Source organism: Mus musculus, chromosome 8, assembly GCF_000001635.26.
Source record: "Mus musculus strain C57BL/6J chromosome 8, GRCm38.p6 C57BL/6J".
In the NCBI taxonomy this organism is placed as follows: domain Eukaryota; kingdom Metazoa; phylum Chordata; class Mammalia; order Rodentia; family Muridae; genus Mus; species Mus musculus.
In genome coordinates, this window is record NC_000074.6 from 113,406,004 (window position 1) to 113,430,731 (window position 24,728).

The 24,728-nt window shown below is 40.8% G+C and overlaps 1 long non-coding RNA gene across 1 annotated transcript in view; it reads right to left on the reverse strand.

The window, feature by feature from the left end:
* Positions 1 to 19,839, reverse strand: part of Gm29955 — a 53,807-nt gene extending 33,968 nt beyond the window's left edge. The window contains exons 1-2 of the long non-coding RNA XR_388044.2: positions 19,803 to 19,839; positions 11,656 to 11,766 (exon numbers count right to left, since the gene is read on the reverse strand). This is a non-coding gene — a long non-coding RNA (predicted gene, 29955). The remainder of the gene's footprint in view (positions 1 to 11,655; positions 11,767 to 19,802) is intronic.
* Between the last annotated feature and the right edge of the window lie 4,889 nt (positions 19,840 to 24,728).

Consider the following 24,728-nt stretch of genomic DNA (forward strand, 5'->3'; position numbering starts at 1 on the left):
TTTAAGGCAAAAACTCAATGAGGGAACCTGAAAGCCAGGCTGGCTTGCTGATCCATACAGCACTATCTCCAATCAAGGAGCTTACCTCAAGAAATCAAAGAAGTAGAGAGGGAACCACAGGGGATGATGCTTGATGGCTGGCATCCAGGCTCATGCTCAGCTTTCTTATGAATCCAGGACCATCTGCATAAGGAGTGGTGCCACCCTCAGTGGGCTGAGCCTGACTACCTCAATTGACACTCAAGGTAATCCACTATAAACAAGCACACAGGCCAGTCTGATCTGGGCAGCCCTTCAGTTGAGAATGCTTCTCAGATGACTCTACACTGTGTCAGGTTGACAGCCGAAGCTAACCAGAAAACTACAACACCGTAAATCTCAATGTTTCTTCTTCAAATTAACAAGTCCAAAGTAAGATTTGAAGAGCTGATGGGCCAGGTTGAAGCAAACAAATGGAAAACAGACAAACAAAAAAACTTTCTGTGTCTTGTGGACCTAAAATTCCACGTTTTATACAATTATGGCACATAAGACTGTAATGATGTTCAGGATGTGGCTTGTGTCACATGATGTGAGTTATCAGCATGCATGTATGCATGCAAACTCAAGCATGCATGCTTATGTCAACCATCCACAAGGCATACAGTCTGGAAATTGCCAAGGAAAGTCCACACTAGACTCTTATAGGCAGTTTCTCTTGAGACTTAGGACTAGACAAAAAGTGGGGCAGAAATTGTAATATTATGTTTCTTTGGCATTTTCTCCCAGTATCTTATAACATTTAAAACAACCAGGAAATGGGCTAGAAAGATGTTTCAGGGATTAAGAGCGCTTGCCTCTCTTGAATGTGACCAGAGTTATGTTTCTAGGAGGAACTTTAAGGTTCACAACCACATATAACTCCAACGTGGGGGATTCAAAGCCCTTTTCTGGCCTCTGTGGGTATTGCCCTGACTTGAACATCCCCACACGTAGACATATACATAATTAACAATGAAATAAACCTATTTTATAAAATGTCTTGGAGAAGCATAATAAACTAAAATGGAATGAGCCAGGTGATTGTTTCTAGAGTTTTATACTGAACCACCAACTTACACAATCACATTGCCATGTTGAAAGTTATCTGCTGCCAAGAGGAGTGTTTCCATAAGTCTTGAAGAGATGTTACTGGGGCTGTTGAATTCTTACCTTTTAATTCCAGGCTAGGAACAGATTTAACATGCTTTACTAGTTTTCCAATTTATCCCTTTCATCCACTGCATGGCTCCCTTTGGTCCTTTGATTTTCTGTCAGGCTTTCAATCACACAAAGATTCATTATGTCTTCCATGTGTAATTATTCATGGTGCAATTTGTACTGTCTGTGCCTACTTTGAAATATTCATAGTATGTTAATTGTTGTGCCTGGATAACAGATCTCGGTGATAGTGTATCCTGATTAGGGCATCACTCAAGTTTATTATATATCAAAATATCCTGAGTATGAACTTGAGTTTTGCATGGTGGTCTGGGTAGGAAATGTCTCAGACATCTATGCCTTGAGACATAGATGCAAGAGACATCATAGAAGTTCAATAATTATTGGTAGCAAAGCAAGTGTCAATGTAAAAAGATGACTACATGGCAATACATGCTTCTTTGTTGTCTGTTCTCATGAGATCCCTAAAAGAAAAACAGGTCAAAGGTCAGGCTATTGCTCATCTCTTGTACCAGGTATAGTCCATGGAGCATACACATAGAACCATACAGCTCAGTAAAACATTCCAGGCTTAAAGAAATACATAGACAACTGGATCAAAAGAACAATAAATAGAGACACCTCAATAATGGAAGGTCATCCCGCTAACAGGGATGGACGAGGTTGCAGAGGGTGTGTGTTGAGTTGGTCTAAAGAGAAGCATGCAGGAAGGTGACTTGCCCATAGATGACAATTGAGGCAAAGCTGTCAGAATGAGAGGACTTTAGACCAACCACACTGGTGGGTGAAAGGAGCTCACTTCCTAAGTAAGAAAATTCTCCTTTCTTATTGCTCCCAGCCTCCAGCTCAAAATCCTTGTTTCCCTGGACTTGGCGGAACATAGGCATGGAATGCATTTTGAAAGCTGCAGGTGAGAACAGGAAAATGTTCTCTCACTTTAAGCATTTTTAAGTTTTCATTTCATTTTACTTTGCGTGCGCGAGTGCATGAGTGTGTGTGTGTGCGCGCATGTGCGTGTGCCTGTGTGTGTGTGTTTGCGCCACAGAACAAATGTCAGCTTGGAGGACTCAGTTTCCTCTACCATGTGGGTCTGAGGAATCAGACTCCAGTATTCAGCTTGGCTCTCAGTGCCTTTACCTGCTGAGCCATCTGCCAGCCCTCACTTTGAGTTTGAATATGCAAATTCAGAACTCTTGATTTCACTGCTGATATTACCTTAGAGAGGCTGAAAAGAAGCTAAGGTTGCAATCACCAGGCAAGCAGATTATCAACCCGGCAGATGCTGACAGCCAAGATCAAGAGTGCTCCGTCCAAATCCAACATCCCACATAAGTTATCTAGGAAAGGCCAGCACAGTGCAACAAATAATGAGCTTTTCCTTGAAAAAATAAGGTTTTAGGTGTATGGGATCCAAAATTTTTATCCACACTTTAGGCTGAGGAGTTACATATTACAATAATATTGCAATATCTACAGGCTCTTTGAAGTGCTAGGTTCTAACCAAGCCATTTTCAACAGTGTCATACTCCATAATCATAACAGTAGTAAATATCATATTATCAATATATTTAAGTATTATGTTGCCAATTGATAATTGCTTTTATCTTCCTGAAGTTCATTACATTACACACATACGAAACAAATGAACAAAAACAAAAAGAAAACAAAACAAAACAAAACCACACTTTATCCTTTAAGCAATTCTAGGCCTGCCTAGATTAATGGCACCAAGTTAATGCTGGTTGATACTAAATGTTTTAAGTCTTTTCACGTCTTAAATTCCATTTTGAGGTTGTAAAATAGCAAAAGTGATATTGTAAAAGTCCTGTTGCCACGTCATGTGGAAATGTGATTTAAAAAAAAAAAGTTTCATGCTCAGGAAGTGGTGAAAGAGTGGTCCCTCTTTGGAAATAAAATTTCTCTCATTGCTTAGAAGTGTAGGAAAGGCTAACATGAAAGCATACAAGCATTAGCAGGAAAAACATGGACAAATTATTCCATAAATTATAACAAGAGAAAAATGTTAGCTATGATTCAACATCAAGCAACTATATGAGAAAAGATCATTAAATTTGACCATTTTTTAAAATGTCATTTGACAAAAAATATTGTAGGAAACAAAAAGCAAACAAAAAACTGGGACATATATGTACAATTACTATCACAATAAAGAGTTAAGACTTTAATATATAAAGAGCATCTAAAATAAATAACATTCTAAGAGGCAAATGGGCAAGAGTCACAATCAAAGGGTTCACAAATAAAACTAATGGAAGTAATGAACAAAAGCCCTTTCCTGATTACTTCAATGGGTGACTTCATTTGGGGACCATAACAGACCTTATAGCTGGACTGTCTGGGACAACAAACTTCCAGATTGTAATGTGCAAGACACTTCTCTGAAGGGGACTGAGCTAGATAGATGGCTCAGCAGTCAAGAGCACCTACTGAGGAGTACCCAGTTCCTAGCACCCACACGACCTCTCATAACCTCCACAGGTTCCTGTACACACATGGTGCACATATATTCGCACAAGAACACACACACATACAGAAAAATAATACATTTAAGACTAGTCGTGTGTGAGTGTATATGGAAAATGTCGGCAAGAGGCTAATACAAGCCCCACCCAGTGATCCCCCTGCCTGGTTGTTGCTGGGTCCTTCAAAGTTAGAGATGCGCCTGACACCTATTGGTATGGTTATAACAGTTGATTTCAGAAAACTTAGCTGAGAACCAAGAAACTGGCTATGAGGACCACCGCAGACTAAGAAAGAAGCAACATTTGGACAAACTGTGGAGCTGAAACTTTTGAAGATTAACACACAATCCCCTGTGAAGAAGAGCTCACACCATTAGTCATGTTAAATTGCCGAGGTACATTATCAGTGTGAGCCCACAGCTGCCCGGCTGCAGCGGCACAGAATGTTATTTTTACCTTACAGTTACAGCAAGACTCTAATTACCGAAACTGCCGATGTCACCTTAATTACAGTTTTACTTAATGATCACGTTGGGCACTACTGCATGATGTGGAATTTTCCAAGGTAAAATGGCAGAGACATGGAGGAGGAGGACTTAGCTCCAGATGGATTATTATTCGGCTCACCGGGGGTACATCAACTTAAGAGGAGCAGGCCAACAGCCTCCGTTCAGAGGGGATCTTGTTGGAGTTTTAAATTTGTCATTTGTTGTGAAGATGTTGAGAATATAGCATACTTTAAAAAAAATGCACATTCGTGATTTTCCAGATGGTTGTGATAGGCTAGGATAACAGCTCATACTTGCATCTCAAACTACCTGAGAAAGACACATGCCAACCACTCTCGTGTGCTCTCAATGGATGCTCTGAGCCCCACGCAGGCAAACTGCTGGGGCTTGCAATTTCATAGCAGGACAAAGACATATGTTAGCCATCACAAACCCCTGGATACCCAACAGTATTCAATAATATAAGTGATAATGGCAGGGATTACGGGTCCAGACACAATATTTTATTAGGACACAAGTCATAAAACTTTCAATATGGAAGCCACCCTAGAAAGGGCCTCCTTTGTCTCTTTCAGTACATTGGCAAGGAGAGCAGATTATGTGGAGACTAGAGCTCTTGTGAATCGGTGATAGTCAACTTAATAGTCTCAGGGCTCTGAGGCCCAGAACTTGCAGGGTCAAATCTTATATAGCCTTTAGATTCTAAAGGTTCTTAACTTTCCTAATGCTAGACCCTTGAATACAGTTCCTCATGTTGTAGTGATTCCCCCCTCAACAACCATAAAATTATATCATTGCTACTTCATAATTGTCATGTGGCTACTGTTATGAATTATTATGTAAACATCTGATATGTAGGATATCTGATACGTAACCTGCAAAAGGGTCATGACCCACAGACTGAGAACTACTGCTTAGAAAAAAAGGAGATGATGGGAGGGGGTTGGGAGTGTTCCCATGTGTTTGTGTGGGATATCAGTGCAAAGGCAGAAAATCCATATGCAAGTTCTTTCTTCAACATGCACATACACAAAGGTATGTGTATGTGTAGATGAGTGTGTGCATGCGCCCATTATGATTCTCTGTGGAAGCAGATATCTTAAGATGGTGATAAAACACCATGACCAAAGCAACCTGGGGAGGAAATGACTTACTTCACTTTACAACTTACAGCCCATCGCTGAAGGAAGACAGGGAAAGAACTCACAGCAAGATCCTAAAGACAGGATCTGAAGCAGGGGCTATGGACAGACACTGTGTTCTGGTTAGCTCTCCAGGGTTTGCTCAGACTTCTTTCTCATACAACCCAGGACCACCTGCCCTGGAACAGCACCACCCACAATGAGCTGGGCATTCCCATAAGAATCATTAATGAATGCAATACTCCCCAGACTCGAATACAAGCCAATATTATGGAGACATTTTCTTAACTAGGATTCTGTCTTCCAAGATATGTCTAGGTTTATGTCAAGTTGACAACACCAACCAGCACAGTAGAAGAGAACAGCAAAGAATGGGAGACAACTTAGAAAATTAGAAAGTGTACCATGACCAAATTATAGGGAAAAGAGCATTCCTGAATCTCAGGCAATGAGGAACCAATTCAAAATTACCCAATAATAATAGTATTTACATGACTAAACCCTGTTTTGTTGATGATCTTGCTGTTATACAAGTAGAAGAGATGGAAGATGGGAAAAGCCAGGACAGCAAAGATCCCAGAAAATCACTGGGGTTGGCATTCAGTGCAGACTGGCAAATTGAGAAATGCGTAAGGATTTGAGTGATTGAATCAATGAATTTATTCTGAGGGCTTTAATTTATACTCAAGAACAAGGGATCTAGGAATGTAAGCTTATGAGTCAGCTAAAAATTAGAAGTCAAACTTTGAATTTTGGAAAAAGGAAATAAACTCTATGTTGGATATATTTTAAATGACAACAGGTGTTCCAGGTAGGGCTGTCCTGTCAAAAAGGACATGAATTCAGCTGTGATGGTAAATGGTCAGAGACAGGCACAAAAAAAAAAAAAAATAATAATGTGAGAGAGTGCTTACTCCTTATTGAATATAAAAAGTACCCTCGGGTTGGGGATGTGAAAACACTTTCCCAGCATGCATGGAGACCCGAATTCTGCCATAAACCAGGCACAGTGGCTCAGACCTGTAATTACAATGCTAGGAAGCTGATGATAGGATCAGAAATCCAAGGCTAGCCTGGGCTACCGTGAGCTCCCCATAATAGCAAGGTAAGTCTTCACTAGTGCGACTTTCTATACTCAACAAAAACACTGAATACCAACCAGTAGCTTGCAGAAGTGGAGAAACAGTATCTTGGCCAAAATATAATTTACTTTATACAGGTAGCGTCTAAAAAAAAAAAAATGGTGAAATCATATAAAGCCTTCCTTGCCCTGATCTGAAACCAAGGAATCATCCTTTAGATTATTGGAAATCGCCTGTCGCTCCATGAGGCTAATGTTACTCTTTATGGCACATAAAGCTGCCTTAGCATCAGGCTTATTGCAGAAGGCAGCTTGAGGAGACATATTTGCCCTGCTTAAGCCTTTAAAATCTTATAAAAATAGCAAGAGCGTGTCATCTGGCTCTACTGAAATAACACCGCTAAGAAGAGAAAGCATTGCGAGGAGCCGGAAAAACAAATGCCTCCCCAGAGGTTGGCCCTCGCATTGCGGAGGAGACTCTTTGTCAAAGCTCTTGGGGAGTTTTATGCGGAACCAGATGGGGCAAAATTTTCCCTTTATTGCCTTTACCTCTAATTGATGGGTCTCTGGGGAGAGCCCATCTCATAAAGTGCAGGGAACCGTTTCCCTCCATACTCCTGTGTGTTCCTTTTTTGGGAAGTCCATCCCATTGACTGGACGGGAATCAATGCAATTATAATGAGCAAATCTCTTTGAAGGTCACCTCGTCTAAATTCTAGATGGGTGTCGTGCCTTGAGCGGAAAATGCGCCTCATAGGCTAATGTGCTTGAATGACTGTTTCAGAAAGTTGTGGAACCTTTAGGAGGTGAAGCGTTGCTGAAGGAAATAGGTGACTAAGCCAGGACCTTGAGGCTTTAGGTGAAACGGTTCTCAACCTGTGGGTTACGCCCCTTAGAGGGCCCCATATTCGATATGCTGTAGATCAGATATTTACATTACAATTCACAACAGTAGCAAAGCTATAGTTATGAAATAGCAACGAGACAATTTTATGGTGGTGGTGGGGGATCACCACAATATGAGGAATTGTATTAAAGGGCCCCAACAGTAGAAGATTGCACCCCAATGCTTTAAGGCCTGGCTGTGGTACTTGTTCACTCTCAACTTTCTGAATGCAAATGAAACCCGACCAGTCAGCTTCCTGCCCCTGCTGCCCCACCTCCCAGGCTATGAGGGACTATATATCGTCCACAGGAACTGTAAACCAAAATAAATCCCCTCTCTTGATGAAGCATCAAGAATAGGTAGCACATGTCTAAACAATAGAAAACCCATTAAAAAGAACAGAGTTGCCTAGTCATGGTGGTACGTGCCTTTAACCCAGCACTCAGGAGGCAGAGGCAGGCAGATCTCTGAGTTTGAGGCCAGCCTAGGCTACAGAGTGAGTTCCAGGACAGTCAGGGCTATATAGAGAAACCCTGTCTCAAAAAAAGAAAGAAAGAGAGAGAGAGAGAGAGAGAGAGAGAGAGAGAGAGAGAGAGAGAGAGAGAGAGAGAAAGAAAGAAAGAAAGAAAGAAAGAAAGAAAGAAAGAAAGAAAGAAAGAAAGAAAAAGATGGAACTGGTAAACAACACTTCAGACTCAGAAAGACAAGAATTGTGTGTTTTCTCATCTGTGAAGAAAGAAAGAACAGAAGAAAGGAAGGAAAGATGGACGGATGAAAAGTAAACAGAAGTGAAAATGGTCTGGGGAACTGTTAGATTAGGAGATGATCGTTGCAAGTGATGGGGGCACTGGTGTGCATACATGGAGGAATGAATATTATCAGATACCTTGTGTACATGCTTGAAGGTGTCACAGCAAAGCCGGTTACTTTATACTTAATATACCCTAATCAAGATTTGTTTAATAAGACTCAGTTTTGCCTCCAAATCCCACCTTTGGAGATGAGGCTCACCACCTATTTACCTTCTAAACAAGTTGCCTGGCGTCAGCCCCCCACTCTTCCTTAGTGTTCGCATTCACTCTTGAAGGAGAGATTAAGTAATTACTAAGGAAACCTCCAAGTGAACACATTTACTTGGGGCTGGCTTAAGGATTCAGAGATTCTGTCCATTATGATCATGATAGGAGGCATGGTAGCATCCAGATAATCACGGTGCCTGAGAAGGAGCAAAGAGTTCTACATCTTAATCTGAAGGCAGTCAGGAGAAGACTCAGCCGTCTCCACTGGTTAGAAAAAGGGTCTCAAAGCCCACATCCACAGTGACACACTTCCTCTAACAAGGCCACACCTCCTAACAGTGCCACTTCCTGGGCCAAGCATATTCAAACCACCACCAGTGGCTTCCTATGTTCTTTCCTCCACTGCCTTTCACCTCTCAATGCTTCCTGGAACAACCTCACCGGTTGACTGCTTGTATTGAAGATCTCTGTGATGATGCCTTGATTACAACTAACAGTAAAAGAAGTCCACGTGAGCCGAGGTAAGAAACAAACACACCCAAGAAAATAGAGCCTGCTCCAACCTAAGTACTTCTTTAATAACATAATCTACATAGTAAAGCGCAATTCAGAGTCCTAAAGAAAGTCCTGGAATGCTGTACCGTGTACTCCTCTGACCTATTGCTTCTTTCTGTCTCACTGCCTTGGGTAATCAAGGGCCCGTTGCCTGTTTTTCTGCATGCGTGTACACACACACACAAAATCAAATCAATACAAGTGGTTTTGTTGTTGTGACTGTTGTTGTTATTATGGGGAATATTTTCCTTGAAGAACAGTGAATCAAGTTAGATTCTCAGATCACCATCCGGATTCTTATCTTCATTACTAACTTTCCTGGAAACTCATAGGAGAGGATTTCTACTTTAAAGACTTAGATTCATTGCTGTTTCATGTGTGCAAGAAGCATCTTAATTTATATAAAAAATCAGGACTCATGTCCTTTATAGGCACAGAGGAAACATTTGGAAAAATCTATAAATATCACTAGAACTTAACAACAAGAACAACAGCAAAACTTCTTTAAGTCCAAGTATTTCTTAAACAGGTAAGATTTCTGCACATTGCTTACCACCGTTGTCTGGAGATATCCCATTTATCAAGAAAACTCTGCTGCCTTGTAGTTGCTCGGTGATGGAATAAGTAATAGGTCAGGAGTATGGGAGGGGGTCATGTGATTGCCCAGTGCCTGCCTGGGAACTAATTATACCCCTCTAGGCCCCTAGCTAAGTTTTCTTCCTCCAGCTTTTTCCCCTCTGCCTGAACTCCACGATCAAAGTGAAGTGTTTCTGCTTAATTTAATACCTGTGCTGCTCCGCTCACTTATCAATATGTGTGGCTGATTCCTTTCCATGTGGCAGATATTCAGGCAGGCATATTTCCTATTCCACATGTAATATGTAGCCCCGGATAACGTTCATCAAGGGTGGCGTTGAGCTCTGCAGAATGATAGACTGTTTTCCTTCACATTACCTTCCTCCAGGTAAACTACTCTGTAGACTAGTAACTGCATTTTCCTTGATTTATTTCCGAAGGTTACTCCATATGTCTTCACTCCATACTTTTCTGTGAATTATGCATGCTGCTAAGGTCCAACGCCCAGCCAAGGCGGTCGACTATAACTCCTTGACGTGTAATTTACATTACACCATCATAGGTGACTTACCTTTCTAAATTTCTCACCCAGAAGATTCAGTTTGGTACTCAGAGGGGAAGCTCTTGAGCCACTCGATTATGCTGCAGTTAGCGATCACTAATTTTATTTTGAATTTAAAATTTCCATAGGCTTTAATTATAAACTGTATATGTGTGTGTGTATATATATATATATATATGCATATATATGGTTTATAATTATATGTGCATGATATGTAGAGATGTGTAAAAAGCCTACATTGATCTCAAATATAAAATATATGCTTTTAGTTCTTTTTGCCTAAAACAGGAGATTAGTTTGCAGATTAAAAAAGAAATGGAAATGATGTGGATGGTTAAAATGGATTTTAAAGGATGCTAGCGATGTTACTTTTAATCAGAAGTCACTATTGGTTATTCTTCAGTCTTAACTAAATGTTGTCTTATTCTTTAATCCCTTTATTGCCTCCATGAAGAAACATTCAGTTTATATCAATCATTCCCTGTATCCCCATGTCATTTTCTCAAGTTCTTAAAATTATAACCTAGCTGCCCTGGTGGCTCAGTTCTGTGATTCCCTGCTATTCAAGAAGCTGAGGCAGGAGGATTGCAGTTTCAAGGTCTGCCTAGCCTATCAAGGGCAGTCTAAGAGATTTGTTGAGACACTCAGAAATAAAGAGTAGCAAGAAGACTAAGGGTATAACCCACTGGCACATGCACCTAGGTTTGGTTCTTAGTCCCTCACGCCAAAACAAACAACACAAGCCACACAGCCTAAAGGACCTGGAAGACCCTGAGTTTCCCTAATCCAGTGCTCTTCAATGTCATCATCTGACCAACAGCAATGGCATCACTCCGTCTCCAACCCAGAAAGATTGAATCAAGACGTCTGGATGAAAGCCTCTTGCCAATCCTCCAGGATGAATCCTTCATTTATTATGGTTGTTGGAATGGAACCCTGAGCCTCACGCAAGCTAGAAATGCTCTGTACAGTGAGCTACAACTCCATTTCTAATCTCCAGGGTGTTCTGACCATGACCGTAGGACTGCTGCACGATTTAAACTGCTAGAGATCCTCTCCTGCACTGCCTTGCCTCACCCTCAGCTCTTCCTCTGCCTCTGCAACAGTCTGAGGCCAAACAGCATCCCACAGGTGTCTACGGCAACACCTGTGCCCCATTGTTTCTTTAATTTCCACTTTCCCCTTTGGAATCCAGCTCCCCGGGTGCCTTGAAAGGTCAGATTTTCCCTCAGTCCCACTATGAAAGTGGCCCATGCTGCCATAGATGCCAGCAGGTCAATCTTTCTGCAGCCCTTCCTTGGATGGAGGAGCTAAGATGTAGTCTGTGTAACTCTAGATCGGAAAGGCCAACTGAAAAACAGACCTTTAACTCATCCAACCACTTTTGTGCTTCACATGCTCGTCTTTTAACCTTCTTTCACGAGAACACTGCCCAGAATATATTGTCTGCATGTGAGCAACATAAAGGACCTTTAGCCTGGAACGGGGGAAAAAAAACCTTTATTTTAAAGATGAAACAAGTCTGATTGGTATTATTGGTATTGCTATTTATGGGAGCCTAGGGGAACAACTGGACGTGGCTTCTAGAGAAAGGCAGATAATTTGATATTTTCTATTTAAAATCACAGGGGTTTGAGTTTACCTGCATCTGCTGGCTCTCCCCTTCTCTCCAAGAGTGAGGTTGAAAACCGGACAAGGGGAGATGGTGGCTCTATTCCACATACATTCATCCATTCGAAATTGTTGAAACATCCTAAAAACATATAAAAAATTCAATTTATTATGATTGTGGGTGTGTGAGAACACTTATATGTGTGTTTGCATGCCACAGCCCACATGTGGACATTAGAAGGCAACTGTCTAAGGAGGTTGGTTTTGTCCCTCCACGTTGGGATCAGGGAATCGGGTTTGCACAGCCGATACCTTCACCATCTTGCCAGCCCTCTGAAATATTTTTAAGCTATCTTTACAAAGTGAATCTTTAAGTGATTCGACCAAGTGTTAGGGGTCAGTGACAGTACAGTAATTAGTTTGTGACTAATTAGCTCCAAGGAACATGAACTTCCATGCAAATGTGTGTGAGAACATTTCCTAGTCCCCAATAAACACTGGATTTAACTTGGAAGAGAAAACCTGAGGCCAATCTCCCTGCTAGCATCATGCCATCGGAAAATGACATCACCTGCGTGTGTCTTGCTTATTTTCTAACCCCTGCAGCAAAATCATGAGCTTAAACTGCTTAAAGGAGGTATTTTTCTTTCACGAAAATTATTTTGCCCTCAATCAGGAACATTGTTTCAAAACTCAGATTTGAACTCTGTTCTATGAGGCTGTTTTTCTGAATACTTTCCTAATCCATGCATGGTATCGATGCTTTCAAAGCACCATGAGGAAAAACACGATGTCCAAATCTGTAAGACACTCCTGCTTGAGTAACATTCCCCTATGCATCCTGTGTGTTATTTTTTCTTATCCATCCATACATACATATATGTTTAAATGCATACTGAATGTCAGAAAGGATCATAGTCGACAGACACATTTGGCTTAGCAATGCATTGCTTAGTGAGCTTAAGGCACCTGTCTCCAAGTTTTACCTTCTGCGTTCAAGTCCCAGGACCACACATGGTCGTAGGAGAGGACTTGCTTCTACACACTGTCCTTTGACCACCAACGTGCACCATGTACAACCAAGCATCTCGCCATTCATCCCAATACAAAATAAATAAAATTAGTTGTTTTAAATTGTGTCTTGATTATTTACTTCTATGAAGAAAAAAATAAAGATTTCTCTTTGAGGGCAAAGAATAATTTGATCTTAATAGACTATGCATGTATTATGCATTTACAATTAGCAAAATTTTCTCCCTTTTTCTCCTGGAAAACATTTTTCTTCCCTTTAGAGCATATCCCTTAACTTATTAGAATTAACAAATCAGATTGCAATCGCGAAGATGTAAGAGAGTATGAGCATTTAAGGGTTTCATTAATCCTCACATTTAAATTCTTTGTCTTTGAGGAATTCATAATCAATTTTTAATGCTAGTAATATTCTGCACAGGGATCATGAAATTTTCTTTCTGTTTTATAGCCTTGAAGGAACTATTTGAAATTTGACTGAGCCTCTACAAACAGGAATCACAGTTGACCCCAAGGAGACAGGGGGGACTAACTGGTTGTAGAGAGCTTTTATGCAGACCGTTTTAGTTTTCCAGCCTATGGAAATTCCCTTCAGCTTCAACAGATGTCAGTATGACACTGCATTAGCTATACAAGTCAATACGATATGGAAGCCGGCTTGATCTAGAAGTCAATCGTGTATGTGTGTGTATGTGTGTGTGTGTGTGTGTGTGTGTGTGTGTGTGTGTGTGTGTGTGTGTGTGTGTGTATTTCTTGCTACTTGCAAAAAGCAAGGAATCTGAGAAAAGCATAATCCCTTAAGCAGACAAAGTTCTATGGAGAGGGATTAAGGCAAGCCTGTCATTTTCGGTGAACCTTACAATCATTGCATACTACATCATGGTTGAAAACAAGCTTTGTCGCCATCTACAGTGTAGAGGGCCCAGCTGTAAAAGGCAGGGAGACTTGCTTGCAGCAACAACACAAACAGTTCTTAAATACATTCTGTTAAGTGCTACAAACCAAGCCCCCAAACTATATACTTACTGTATGATACTGCTCGTGTGACATTCTAAAAGCAGCAAATTCTAAGGAAAGAAATGAATAGATGTAGATCTGGGATCACCAGGGGTGGGTTGCAGGGGAAGATACTGTCTACCAAGTGAGCTTCAAGAATATGTGAGGTGTGATATATTGGCCAGTGTTGACCTTTGGGGGTGACCAGGCAACTTAGTGTATCAGTACACCACAAGTAAAGCATGTAACCAGTGCAAACTTTTACATTTGTAACAATGTCACTCAAGCATGATTCATATAGAAAATACAGCACATATTTAAAGATTACAATTAAATATAATATCTACCTTTCAACCACAGTCATAGACATGTACCCAACATCCCCCAGACTTTCACACCTCAACCTGGATATGAGGGACCTTAAAATAGCATATCAATAGTAACAAATGTGTACACCTTTTTATAGTAAGCAGAACTCCATAAAGGAGCCTAAGGTTTCCTATGATGATCTCTGAGATTCAACAGATAGGTCTTCAGCAGCTGGGTTTGGCAAAGTAACAGGGCAATGGGAGACAAATGTATCAGCTGCAAATGTATGGTGTCTTCTTGTCGGAAGGGGAAGATGAACTCTCAGAAAAGATAGTGTGGGCTAATGATGAATAGAACCGAATGCAAGCAGTTTTCTCTACTAAGCTGTGTTTCTTACCGGGCAGCATGGGAAGCATGAGGCTATTTTAAGCAAGCTGGAACTAAGTAGGTGAATAGATAATTTGTCCATAACAGGGGCCAAGTTTCCTTCCTTCTTTCCTTTGGTTCTTTCTTCCTTTCCTCCTTTCTTCCTTTTTAAAGACTTATTTATTCATTTTAAAGATTTATTTATTTATCTTATCTTATGTATATTGGGTACACTGTAGCTGAACAGATGGTTGTGAGCCTTCATGTGGTTGTTGGAAATTGAATTTTCAGTACCTCTGCTCAATCCGGTCAACCCTGCTCGCTCAGTCCCTGCTCGCTCCAGCCCAAAGATGTATTTATAATTACACATAAATACACTGTAGCTGTCTTCAGACATGCCAGAAGAAGGCATCACATCTCATTACGGGTGGTTGTGAGCCACTATGTGGTTGCTGGGATTTGAACTCATGGCCTTCAGAAGAGCAGTCAGTGCTCTTACTCACTGAGCCATCTTGCCAGCCCTGGGGACAAGTTTCTAATTACCCCAGCAAGAAGCTACAAAGAACAAGGAGGAAGGTAAGACTCCTGATTTAGAGTCTCATATATGTATACAAACACACACTTATGCATAAATACACTTAGCAAGTACAGGTGTGTATCATACACCATTTGATACATGACCTGGTTAGTTTTGTGTCAACTTGACACAAGCTAGAGTCATTTTGGAAGAGGGACTGATAATTTAGAGAAGGGCCCCACTAGACTGGCCTGTGGGCAAAGCTATAGCATGTTTTCTTGATTGGCTTGGGTTGGTCCAGCTCACAGTATAGGTCGTGCCATCCCTGGGTTGATGGTCCTGGAGTCTATAACTTAGCAGGCTGAGAAAGCCATGAGGAGCAAGTCAGTAAGCAGCAATCCTCATGGCCTCTGCATCAGCTCCTGTCTCCAGGCTGCTGACCTGCCTGAGTTCCTGTCCTGAATTCCTTTATGATGGACTGGGATGTGGAAATATATGCTAAAATAAACCCTTTCCTCCCCAAGTTGCTTTTGGTCATAGTATTTTGTCACAGGGACAGTGACCCTGACTAGGATATCACACAAGCATCAGTTTTCTAGCTGAGTTTCAGAGTGGACCGATGAGAGTCAGTGACATCTCTGCAGCAATGAGCACACCCAGTCCTGAAATCTTCGTTTCTAAATCGCATTCACTCCTGAAAGAAATCAGTAAGACCTTTAGAGGAATTCCTGTTTTTCATTCATGGCAGGGTGTGTGTGTGTGTGTGTGTGTGTGTGTGTGTGTGTGTGTGTGTGTGTGAGAGAGAGAGAGAGAGAGAGAGAGAGAGAGAGAGAGAGAGAGAGAGAGAGAGAGAGTGTATTCCAGCATTCTTGCCTTCCTCCCTCACTCTCCATAGTGTCTGGCAGAGGATAAATATATAATTTATTATCTGTACAGTTATTACCACTTCCTTCCCTCAAGAGCACCAGTATTCACATCCCAAACACATAGAATTTAATCTTTTCCAGTACTGTTTTTTAAAAATTAAATACATTGATATGTAAGATGAGAGAGTGGGACAAACGTACCTTCCCAAAGAGTTCCAGATAAGTATAAAATGACTGAAGGAAACTGGTAGTTTTGCAGTCACTGCTGTGGGGACAGTGACTGCTGTCAGCGAAATCCATGGAGGAATGAGGGTTGGCGTATGGAGCTTTCGGAGCATCCGGGTCCAGGCATAGCTCCTACCCAGCTCCCCCAAAATATGAGCTGATTGCCAGTGTGTGCCTTTTATTCTCACAGCAAGTAAATTTTCTGTGCATGTGAATAAGAAGGAGTAGTCTGGGGAATTTTTGACTAGTTGACTGAGCTGACGACGGCCTTGCAGTTCATAACACAGAAAGTATAAAAGTTACATCTTCACACAATAAACTGTTAGAAATGTTCAAGGGCACAGCTGTGCGTATTTGCAGCTTTTGAGCTTGAAGATTGTTTTTTTGTGTGTAGGTTGACCCCCTGTTCTGTGTACTATATCTGAAACACTAAAACCATATACATATGTGTGTGTATGTGTGAGTATGTGAGTGTCTGTGTATGTGTGTGTGTGGTGTGTGTGTGAGTGTGTGTGTATAAGTGTGTGTGGTGTGTATGTCTGTGTGTATGTGTGTGTGGGTGTTTATATGTGTTTGTGTAGTGTGTGTGTGTGTATGTATGTATGTGGTGTGTGTGTGGTGTGTGTATGTGTGTGTGTATTTCAAACTGACAATCTTTAATAAGCAGGATGACTGATAACACAAAAGTATTATTAAATATTAATAAGTAAATGGTGCCCTGTAAAACAAAGCTATCTGTGTTCTCAAATATTACAGCTACATGACTTCATTTTCTTGGGGGTCGTGACATTTCTTTTCTAAATAAGCTAGATAAAAATGGGTATCTTATGTACTTAATTCACATAAGAGTGCTTCTAATGTAATTCCAGGAATTCCTGAACACTTTCTCCTTAACAGACCCAGTGGGATTCCATCCTCCTCCCTGTGGGTTGTACTTGCGGACTCCCTTCTGAGTGGGAAAGTAGACAAAGTGGTAGGCTATGAGCTCACATGATTAACCTAGTCACCCATGATGCTTTCTTCTCACCCATGGTCCTAAGACCCTGAGGTAACTGTTCCCATGCCCCCTCCCTCAGTGGGAGTCACAGGGGAGGCCACTGTGGCTAGACCCACTAACTGAGTTACTGGTTTTCCCACACCACTTATTAAAGTCTTCTAACCCACACACTCAAAGGCTCACACAGCCTGTCTAGGAGGCCAGGAGCTTCTTGTAAATATTATGGAATCATGTGAATGGGTATGTCTTTCCTGGGGAGTTTCTGTCATGCATCAAACCTTTCAACACATTCATAAACAATAAAAATAATTGTCTAAAGTAGCCTTGGGCCAGAAAGATGGCTCAGCGGGTAGAGACATTTACACACAGGTCTGACCTAAGTTCAAACTCCAGATCCCACAAGGGGAAGACAACAGACTCTAGAGAATTGTCTTCTGACCTCCATATGTCAACAGCATGCATGTGACTATATCACACACACACACACACACACACACACACACACACACACACTAAATAAATAAATAAATAAATAAATAAATAAATAAATAAATAAAAGGAGACTTACGGATGCATGCCTGCTTGTTTTACTCTGCAAATAGCTGGCTATCTGCAGCTATGGAATAAATGGCTAAGTGAAAGTATACCTCATCTTTTACTGAAAACGATCGTATGCAAAATAAATTATCCCCCAAATTGAGGTTTTGGTTAAGCCGACATATTAAGAGTCTCCATTATTCATAGGCAATTAACTTACTGTCATCACAGAACTTCCTTTTGGATCATTCTATCCTTGTGCATGAGTGGCATCAGTTATCCTTGCTGTCCCCATGTTGGGTTTGATCCCGCCTGGTTTAATCCTTGTCCTAGATTTTTCTAAACTTTAATTGAGGGTGATTTTTAAGAGTCTCATTCACATAAGCCACCCTATATTTGGTAGAGTAGTCTTGTTTCTTCCAGCTTTTCCAAGGACCAGCCAGTCTGAGCCTCAGATGCAGGAAAGCTTACCACTTACATAAACATGTGGTTAAGGCCAAAGACAACTAGCTATGACCTTTCTCCTTGCCCAAGCACTTTATAGACACAGGATAATTAAACACCCCTTTTCAAGGACAGCATGCAGGGGTTGTGCTGATAAAAATTAAGAGCTCTGAGACAGGAACAGCTAAGGGCAATGACCCCATCTGTCTGTGGAAAATAAGGAGAGGAGCCACATGCCCTGCCCCTGCTGGTCACTTGGGGTCTCCAAGGCTGTCTGTGCTAAGCTAAGACACAGCAGCCAGGAGGATCCTGGGAAACAATGGGTCAGGCAACTACAAGTTAAGGATGTAAAATAAGTGTGAAAAGATGTAATAGCCTGAACACTATTACTACAAAGGTTTTGTCATTTACTGTGCACATAAATCTCTTTAATTCACTCAGGTACCGTAATGCTTTTTGTTTTAGTATAAAATAAATCTTTGACACCAATGAGCCTTAAAAGGCACATTTAATTTTAAAACATCAAAAAATCTGATGTAACACCATGTACACCATGCCTAAATTATAGTAACCATAAGAAAACTGGAAGATAGGAATTCACTAAAAAGCAACATCTGTTGCAGAGTTAGTTTTGATTTTTCAGAAGACATTGCCCAAAGCCACCAATTATTACTGAATTGGAGAATAAGCTAGATTTTTTTTTCATGTAAGTCATCTGTGCCATTAGTTTTTAGCTTTAATTTCAATTTTTCTGCATATGTTAGAAGTGATATAACTATTTTATTAGTTGAATGACAGCTGCCAAATAGTAATAATAATTCCTGTGACATTAGCAACAATTCCTTCAAAATTTGAAGATGCTGTTTTTAAAAACAATTTATTTTTATTCTACATGAATGAGTACCTGCCTGCATGGATGGATGTGGACCATGTATATCAGGTGCACAAGAAAGCTAGAAGTCACCTGGTCACCTGGAACCAGAGAGTCAGTAATGAGCCACCATGTGTGTCCTGGGAACCAAACTTGGATCCTCTGCAGGAATAGCCATTGTTTTTTCACCACTGAGCTATCTCTCCTGCCCCAACTCTCCAGCCCAAAATGATGTCAGTTTTACATTAGGACCATTACATCTCTTTAATCAAAAATTATTTGTTGACATATTTCAAGAGCTTTTCATCATCAAATTTAAGAGAGAGAAAAAATTACCTTAGTGGTTCTTAAAAAAAAAAAAAAAAAAAAACCTATCGTTGAATATGACATTATCATTTCAGCAAATTGTATTTTGAGGAAATTATTTAATTTTATAACAATAAAGCAAATCAAAAGTTTAGTGGTGCACAGCACCTTGGTAAACAAACGAGCAAACAAAACAAACATACAAAAAACATGTTTTTGACTCCTGGGTAAGGTGACAGGGTAAAAGCTACCTAACCCTTGTAGTAATAGTGTTCAGGCTATAATATCTTCTTGCACTTATTTTACATCCTTAACCTGTAATTGCCTGACCTATTATGTCCCTGCTTCTGAATCTTTGCTCAGCATAGATACAGGTGGGACCCTAAGTGACCAGCAGGGGTAGAGCACAGGGCTCCTCTCTTATTACCCATGGACAGATGGGGGTCACTGTCCTTAGCTGTTCCTTGTGTGACCTTGTAAATAAGAATATATATATATATTTATAAAGAATGTAAAATATAAAAAAGATAAAGAATATAAATCCATTTATATTGAGATATATTCCTATATCTCAATATAAAAAAGAAGAGACTCAAAAGAGACAGAAAGAACTTCCACAAAGGTAGAAAAGGCATAGTAAATAATGATGATGATGGTAATTATATTTATTGTTATTATTAATTAAAAATTATGGGAGAAGAGATAAGGGACTCACCAATGAGAATCCAAGCTGAGCACAGCTCCTGGGTGAGTTCCCAGCAGTGGGAGGGGGCAGGATATCATTCTGAAGACAAACCACACAGCCCTCTCAGCCCCGCCCTCAGGACCAACCCACAGCTCTCAGAAGCCTCAAATCCAGTTGCACAAAACAGGATTCCGTTCTACTGCTGACCTACTGTGTTACTCTATATGACTGAACATCCATCCGGTGGCCAGGAGTGATGCTGAGAGGGGAACTGTTGTTTAGAACTGAGCTACCCACGGGTCCTAAGAACCGGGTATAACCATAATCAGCAAGACTGGATTTAACTTTCCACAGTCCCAGACTGAGACCAAGTGCTGCGAGGTCCTTGTGGAGAGGAGGAGGGCAGAATGGTGGGTGGCAAGCAAAGCCAGTTCATTCAGGCAGTGACGTGCAAAGGAAAGAAGATCCCACCATCAGCCTTAGAGACCAGGAACATATCCACACAGGAAGTAACTAACGCTGGAGACGGACAGTCCTGAGCATCAGGCCATCAAGCAGGGCAACATCTGGAGTTGCCCTCACAGCTCTTCACAGTCTGAAAACTTTGAAGCTCCAGTGAAATCCTTGAAATGCACAGCTGCATCCTTCAAGCAGGAGATCCATGCTTAGGGGACTGGGAAATCAGGAAGGTGGGACTGTAGAGAGTGGGACTGTAGCTGCATCCTCTGCCGAAGATGTACTTGGAAGACACCCTTGAGCCTTGAGCTAGAGCAATTTCGCAACCTCCTAAAATCTAAGAAATCAGTGGAACTCCTGAGAACCTGCCCAGCCCATCAGCTGCCAAGCTAGATGTGGCCAGCAGACGCCCCAGGTTTACATGAAAGAGAGATGCAGAGTGAAATGGGTTTGGGGTGACTGCAGCAATGGCCCATCAGTGGCTCAACAGCACCATAGCACCTATGTTTATTATTGCATTATTCACAGTGACCAGGAAATGGTCATCTAGGCTGCTCATCAACAGATGAATGAATAAAGAACATGTGATATATAAACATGATACAATTTATGTAGGTGTAAAGCAAAATGAAACTGGATGGTTGGAGGAAAATGGACTAAATCATAGCATTATGCTAAATGAGCCAGTCTTAGACAGGCAAGTAGGAGTGTGTGTGTGTGTGTGTGTGTGTGTGTGTGTGTGCGTGCACACATAGTAGATTATGAAAATTGGCAGGTGATAGATGAGAAATCAAGGGAGCCAAGGTGACAGAGCAATGGAATAAACGTTACAAGAAAGCAGAAGAGGTAACTGTTTGGGGGGCTAGGTAGGGAACCAGCCAGAGGGGACCAGAGTACATAGGGAAAGCAATGGGAGAGGGAGAGAAAATAATGTGTAATCGCATGTCTGCCAAAACAAAGCCCTTCACCTTGTCCATAACTGGGAAGGGCACAAGCCACGGCTTTGGGAACGTGGAATAATTTTTGTAAGAATCACAAAGGAAATTCTTAGGATACTGTGTTCACAAAATCACGAGACCACCCAAACTTCCTGCCAGCTGAGTGCAAAAAGGACCCATAAGATTTAGCCCTGGATGCCCCTTGTTCCCACCATTGTGGGTTTGGACATGCTAAGCTGTCCCTGTAACATCTTGCCAGCAAAACACACTCGGACAACCCGGTCCTTCTATGGCAAAGCTTTTTATTGCTTACTTCTCAGGAAGACCCCGAACCCGGAAAATGGAGCTGCTTAAATACCCCTCTGTGTGACGTGTCATCTCCTGATTAGCTGCTCACTCATCACCCCACTATTACACCCCGAGATGGGCAGTGACTTGGCACGAATTTACTCTTGCACCTGCGCACATTACTTGTTTACCAGTTAGGCACTGTGGAAGCCAGCGCCATCTTGTAATGGCGATTGTTCACGGCTCTCCACACTAAGCTCCTGGTTAGAGCTGAGAAATTCCCTCTTCTGTGCTGGAATCGGGTCAAGGAAGCCCATGATTTGGCGAGCTCTGTAAAGCTGACAAATCATTCAAACCTATCATGAGTGGAAACGTCCTGCTGGAAGTTTGCTTACAGACATATGTATAAAACTAACTCGGTATCTGAAGGCAGGAAGCCAGTGGCTAGAAAAATATTTGGGATTAAATATTTACACACTTCTGTATAAAAAAATAAAAGGTTTGAGGATTTAATGGGATTTGCACTGATGCTTTTTAATCTGGTGCTCTCTTTCTCACATACACACACACACACACACACATATATATACACACATATACTCACATACATACACACTCTCTCACAAACACACATATAGATACACACACAAACACACACACAAACACACATATGCATATACATTCACACAATACAGACACAAACACATACAATATACACACATATACATACATACTCACACAACACATACACACACATATACACAAACACATACAATATACACACATATACATACATACTCACACAACACATACACACACATATACACACATATACTCACATATACTCACATACATACACACTCTCTCACAAACACACATATAGATACACACACAAACACACACACATACACACATATGCATACACATGCACACAATACAGACACAAACACACACAATATACACACATATACATACATACTCACACAACACATACACACACATATACACAAACACATACAAACACAAACATACTCACACATATACATATACACAATACACACACACAAACACACACATATATACACATAAACACATACACACACAGATTCACACAAACAAACACACAAAATCAGATACACACAGTTGCATCTACACACACTAAATATTTTTAAGAATAAAAATATTACAATTTTAAAAAGTGACTTACTTAAACATGCAAATCTTTGTATTTCTTTGCCGTTAGTTGCAATTTTGAATCAGAAAACAGCCTTTTTAATAACCGACATAATTTTTAGAAATAAGAATTCAGTAAATACCAGGTTCATGCTATGAAACACATAGCTAAGAAAGAAAACCGTATATGAACATAAAGCAAGAAACATACTAATCTTTTAAAATATTAATCAGATAAGTAATTAAATTAATTATTAAACATAATTAGATAATAAATATTAAGGGTTTTTACATATAGAGTTAAACCATATATTATTAGTATATATTTTTTATTTTTTAGAAAGTAATTCATTCATTCAATGCTTTTGGGAGTAAAACCATGCAGGAATGAAGACACAGGTCAGCGTTCTCAGCACCTGGGTGACTAACAAAGCAAGAGCACAAGTTTGACACAAACCCAACTACATAGCAAGATCTTATCTCAAAATAAGAAGAAAAAAAATGAGCTGGGCATGGTGGTACATGTCTTTAATCCCAGAACTCAAGAAGCAGGAGCTGGTAGAGCCAGCCTGGTCTACACTGTGAGTTCCAGGCTAACCAATGCTCCATTGTGAGACCTTATCTCCAGAAACCCAAAACAAACAAACCAACAAAATAACATCAAAAACATGCTATGTGATATTATGGATTTGCCAATATAAGAGCTCAAACTTGACAGTCAGTCGATACATATTTTTAAAATGTGATCAGGGCTGCCAAGTGAAGTGGCTCAGCGAGTCACGGTGCCTGCTGCACACCTGACAACCTGAGTTCAACCCTGGGATGCATTGTGGGAGGAGAGAACTGACTCCTGAAAGTTGTTCTTTAACTTCCAAATGCCCTCTGTGCCAAGCACATGAACACATATGCACATGCACACACACACACACACACACCATAATGATCATCACAATAGTAATAATAATGACACTCTCTAAAGTGCTGTATGAAACATGAGACAGGACTTTCTCTGTAAAATATAATCGAAGCCACATATCTGTGATCTGGAAAAAATCACAGACTCATGCCAAGTCTATGGTGCTGAACTGAAAATCTACAATCTGAAGACCCACATAGCATGTCGCATGGCAAGAGACATAGACTTTGTTTTTTGGGATGTTTCATTGATTTATTACATAAAGAAATGGAGGAAAAAGAACAGAGAAATCCTCAAAGACCAAGAAAAGACCTTCAGACGTCCTTGGATGGTACACAGAGCAGGATGGTCCTGTGCTGACAGAAGACTCAGAGGATGGTCATGGGAAGAACCCAATGTCACATCAAGGAGAAGAAGGAAACTGCTCATTCCATGCGGCTGCACTGGAGGACTGTGGGAGAGCAGATGTTCTGGCTTGCTTTCTGCAATAAAAACCAGCTCCCAAAGCAAACTGGGGAAGGATAGAAAACGAAGCAGAGACCATGGAAGAACACTGCTAACTGCCTTGCTCCCTGGAACATGCTCAGTACCTTTCTAAAACTGCCCAGCTTGCACTGCCTAAGGTTAGTACCACCCTCAGTGGGCTGGGCCTTCCTACATCAATTAGCAGTCGAGAAAATGTCCCACAGAGATGCCTACAGGTCAATTGGATGAAGGCAATTTTTTCAGTTAGCTTCCCTTTTTCCCCAGATGTGTCACACTGACAGTTAATATTAGCCATCATAGAAGACAGCCATCCAGATCCAAAGTTCAGAACCAGAGCAGTTATAGGAACTGAAAGATACAATTCAATTAGCTAAATATAACCTGAGGTCATTTATACATTTGTATGCAAGTATTTTCTGAAAGTGTACAATGTACCAGGGAATTCTTTATGAAGTTGTGAGAGAATATTCAAAATGATCTTTTTAGCCTCCAGAGAGCTAGGAGAGAAAACAATTATGTATGTATATGTGTGTGTGTGTGTGTGTGTGTGTGTATATATATATATATATGTATATATATTCCTAAGGATGGTGCAATGATCTTGTGACAAGTCTTTTTCTTGAGTCTCCCATCCCCGGCATACAAATACAAACCTAGGTATTGACATGAATTTATTTTTATAAATGTGGTTAAAGTTCA